We start from the raw sequence: 5,460 nt of genomic DNA on the forward strand, positions 1-5,460 counted from the left end.
TACAATCTGGAATTAAAATATATTTTTTGGGGGGTTGTGTCATTTGATTTATACAACATTTAAGACAAAAATAAGACAAAAAAACAGAAAAATTGAGCATGCATAACTTGGTACATCTAGCCACTGGGATTTGTGTCCATTCTTCAAGGGGCGGCAGTTAGCCTAGTGGTTAGAGTGTTGGACTAGTAACTGAAAGGTTGCAAGATCAAACCCCGAGCTGACAAGGTAAAAAATATGTCGTTCTGCCCCTGAACAAGGCAGTTAACCCACTTTTCCTAGGCCGTCATTGAAAATAAGAATTTGTTCTTAACTGACTTGCCTAGTTAAATAATGGTAAAAAAAGGCAAAACGCTCACTAGTGTACAGCAATCTTTAAGTCATACCACAGATTCTCAATTGGATTGAGGTCTTTGACTAGGCCATTCCAAAACATTTAAAAATGTTTCCCCTTAAACCACCACTGCTTTAGCAGTATGTTCAAACAGGTTTCCCCTCAAGAATTTTCCTGTATTTAGCACCATCCATCGTTCCTTCAATTCTGACCAGTTTCCCAGTCCCTGCTGATGAAAAACATCCCCCACAGCATGATTCTGCCACCACCATGCTTCTGCCACCACCATGGGATATGTTCTCAGGGTGATAAGTGTTGGGTTTGCGCCAGACATAGCATTTTCCTTTGATGGCCAAAAAGCTCCATTTTAGTCTCATCTGACCAGAGTACCTTCTTCCATATGTTTGGGGAGTGTCCCACATGCCTTTGGCAAACACCAAACATATTTTCTTATTTTTATCTTAAAGCAATGGCTTTTTTTTCTGGCCACTATTCCATAAAGCCCAGCTCTGTGGAGTGTACTCCAATCTCCACTGTGGAGCTTTGCATGTCCTTCAGGGTTATCTTAGGTCTCTTTGTTGCCTCTCGGATTAATGCCCTCCTTGCCTGGTCCATGAGTTTTGGTGGGTGGCCCTCTCTTGGCAGGTTTGATGTGGTGCCATATTCTTTCCATGTTTTAATAATGGATTTAATGGTGCTCCGTGGGATGTTCAAAGTTTCTGATATTTTTTTTTATTACCCAACCCTGATCTGTACTTCTCCACAATATTTTCCCTGACCAGTTTGAAGAGCTCCTTGGTCTTCATGGTGCCGCTTGCTTGGTGGTGCCCCTTGCTTAGTGGTGTTGCAGACTCTGGGGCCTTTCAGAACAGGTGTAAATGTACTGAGATCATGTGACATATCATGTGACACTTAGATTGCACACAGATGGACTTCATTTAACTAATTATGTGGCCTCTGAATGTAATTGGTTACCCCAGATCTTATTTAGGGGCATCATAGCAAAGGGGGAATACAAATGCGCACACCACTTTCCGTTTACATTTTTTTGAATGTTTTTAAAACAGGTTATTATTGTCATTTCACTTCACCAATTTGGACTATTTTGTGTATGTCCATTGCATGAAATCCAAATAAAAATCTATTTAAATTACAGGTTGCAACGCAACAAAATAGGAAAAACGCCCAAAACGCCAAAAACACCAAAATAGGAAAAACGCCACTGTAAAGCAGGGGTTGGCAACCTTTTGTGTGGAGTGCCAATTTACAATTTATCCTACCATCCAGGCTGCATCACATCCGGCCGTGATTGGGAGTCCCATAGGGACGTACACAATTGGCCCAGCATCGTCCAGACTTGGCTGAGAGTAGGCCGTCATTGTAAATAAGAATTTGTTCTGAACTGACTTGTCTAGTTAAATAAAGGTTACATTTATTAAAATTAAATGTAAAATCAAAAAATATATAATGATCTGCGCGCCAGTTATGATTTTCATATGTGCATTACAACTAATTGCCCACAAACGGAAGAATTCAATAACTCGCTAAACAGAGGCGATTTCCATTAGCACCACCGGCTTGATCTTGTGACACGGATTCTCTTGGTGAATGACACAGAGACATTTATCCCGCAGTGGCCAATCTTATCTTCAATCAGCTATACGAATCCTTTATGTTTCCCCACCACAGCGGGGGCACGGTCAGTTGTGATAGCGAATATGCTTTTAGTATCGACACCTCTCTCCTCAAAATGATCTGTGAAGGCTTTTGCCTTAGGTTGCCGACCCCTGACATGCAGTATATATCTAATATAATTACATTCAGTATATCATATTTCTATCTGTCATAGTGGATCTCTTTACCCCAAAAACACAGTTATACTACTGCCTTTAAAGGTGTATTGATGAAGAAATATAACTCCATTTTTATTTAATAGTTTCCAGTACCAGTACCCATCCTCTTGCAGTACACATGCTCCTGCAATTATCCCCACAAGATACAGGTACAGTATGCTAGAATGCCAAAGCAAATGCCATACCATCCTTAACATTTGTTAATATAGGCAAGCTAATCTTTTCATTAATTCTGTCATGTTATTATTTGAATTTTTCTTTATCTCCACAAGACTCCCTGATGCAGGACCTACAGGAGCTGATGGGGAGTATCACGGGGCCAGATTATCATGTAACCCCAAAGGTTGTGCGATGCAGAGATTTGCCTGCCCAGGCATCTTCTCTGTGCTGCATGTGACATAGCCACCCATAGCACCAAGGTTTTGCACGACAAGGAGTCTCTGTTTGAAGGGTCATTTCGCCCCTTGTCCTCAATCACCGTAATTCATCAGGATGATTAGGGGTCCCTTAACTTCCAGTAGCTGAAGGTGTGTGTTTATTGTTTAGGTGTTTCAAATTAAATCTGATCGCAACTCCTGCAATACCAACTTTTTAGTCATGCTGCACAATTTTCAATGCATCAGCATTTACAGTCCAAATATATAGAACAATTTGGTATCACATTTTGGTTTCTAGTTTATATTTTTCCCATGGCTGTGCAACAGCTGTACGGCTGTTTAAAGAATGTAATTCATCGCTTCCTAATAATTACTCCTGACTCAGGGCACTACAACCTGTCCCTTCCTGCTCTGAACTGCTCCGGATATCTGAGACATTGTACAGTAGGGCTGGACGAAGTTGTAAAGAGTGGCCACTGGCCAGCTACCGTGACTCACCATAACATCTTCACAATGGACCTCTTCAAGTCCTTTGAAGACATGAAGGTGTTGGCCCCAGGATGCTCCCGTCAAGCCTTTGTGTGAGTTCTTGACAGAAGAACAAAGCGCATTGGCAGGGTAAGTGTATATACTCGTCAAAATATAATTTTAATGTATTAGGGGTTAATATTTGTTCATATTTGTACCTAATATAAAATGTGCCCCTTACTTATACCTCTGTTTGTTTTGCATGTTATTAGAGTGGAAAGATATGTGGCGACACATTCCAGAAGGCATTCCTCGATTGGACGTACGGGCGGTTTGAAATAAACCAGCTTTTTGGAAGCGATCTACTCCATTTTCCTGCCTGCTCACAGGAGAAGCATGCTGTATCAGTGGATGGGAATCGCAAGCAATAGCGCTTCCACAAAGCTTCAGGGTTTGTACTACCTTCTTATGTGCTGATGTTTTGTTCAGGTTATAATTATACCTTCTTAAATTTCATGCTGGTCTTCTTTTTGCTATGAAGTATATTTTTGTGATGTTAAATTGCAGATGGTCTAAACTAGAATGTCATTTTCCATGAAAAAAAAGATTGTGGGACAGTAATTTGTCTTTTTGCTGTATCCAATCCCCTCTGAGACACACACACACACACACACACACACACACACACACACACACACACACACACACACACACACACACACACACACACACACACACACACACACACACACACACACACACACACACACACACACACACACAGAGGTTGGAGAAACACGGTCAGATGTCTGGGATTTGAACAAGCAACCCACCTCTCTAACCTCTAGGCTACTTGCCATACCTCAATGTTTTGGTTTGATGTATAATTTTGTCATGTAATCTTGCAGTCTCACTTTCTATTTTGTGTTGAGAAGGGCTTATACTATTTTTAAAGTTTCTATTTAACCTTTATTTAACTAGGAATGTCTTATGGTGTCTTCCAGGCGGAAGACGATGATGTCATCCTTCATCAAACGTGTCCATACAAAGACCAACCATGTAATTATTCTCACAGCTTCTATAACATAGCTTTAATGTCACCCAGTTTAGATGTTGTTTGTTTTCAGTTCATCTCGGCACTTCACCGTGATTTTCATGTTGTATACGCCAGGCAAAGGAGTGTGTGGCACGTCAGACTGGACAGCGGCCAAAGAGACGTCAGGAAAAACATCTGCCAAAGTAGATGAGGAGGGCATTGAGATAGCAGTTTGCCGACACGGTGTGCTCCTCAAGGCCCTCAACATGTACAGAGGCAAGATATACTGTATGCCTACGCAATGTACTTGCAGAAGGAGTTGTCTTCTCCTGGCATGGTGGGCTTTTTCTGCTACGATGAAGCATGCAAATACTGGCCATATTTGCAGAAAGTTGTGCAGGCATGCCCAGAGTCGGGGGAGCTTCTAAAAATGCACCCTCTCCTATCTGTTATCCATCAATCAATCAAATGTATTTATAAAGCCCTTCTTATGTCAGCTGATGTCACAAAGTGCTGTACAGAAACCCAGCCTAAAACCCCAAACAGCAAGCAATGTAGGTGTAGAAGCACAGTGGCTAGGAAAAACTCCCTAGAAAGGCCAGAACCTAGGAAGAAACCTAGAGAGGAACCAGGCTATGAGGGGTGGCCAGGTGGGTGGAGATTATAATAGAACATGGCCAAGATGTTCAAATTTTCATAGATGACCAGCAGGGTCAAATAATATTATGCATGCGAAGGCGCATGAATGGGCTTGTGAGATAATTGTTTTCCTTCATGACGGTTTTTGTGTTATGTAGAAAGGATACTGTAATGCTTTTTAAAATAATAGAATGAATGTATCATTAAAATATTTATATATTTGTTCATTTTGGCATTATATTATAGTTGAGCAGGTGAGTAGTTTTATAATCAGAGCTGCTGTCACGACAAAGTACATGTCCAAGGCTGATAAGTGTATTATTATAACATAACTAATGCTGAAGAAGGTTAAGGATTGCAACATAATTCCCTTAATAATGTTTAACTATTAAGTGGTCTTCATATTTTAGCTCCAGCACACTTCAATTAAGAAGATCAAACTAATTGCCCCTCTCCATGCCACGGTGGAGAGACTTGTGTACCTCAATTACCCTGAGTGCTAAGCCGGAAGGGGGTTTATAGCCCCGGCAGGTGCAACCAAGCCGGCCAGGTCAAAGGGTAGGAGGCAGACAAAGCAGTCCATGGTCCTCCATGTCGGAGGTTGGGCTTGGGGCTTACTACCCCACCCCGGAAAAACTGAAACATTGACATATGGAAACCACATAAACTGCCCCAAAGCAGAACATTTTCTTGGACACATGTTACTGCTGAAGGGAGAAGCTTAGAGTGAAGGACATTTACTTTTTGGGCTTACTT

Source organism: Oncorhynchus keta, chromosome 1 (assembly GCF_023373465.1).
Source record: "Oncorhynchus keta strain PuntledgeMale-10-30-2019 chromosome 1, Oket_V2, whole genome shotgun sequence".
Classification (NCBI taxonomy): Eukaryota; Metazoa; Chordata; class Actinopteri; order Salmoniformes; family Salmonidae; genus Oncorhynchus; species Oncorhynchus keta.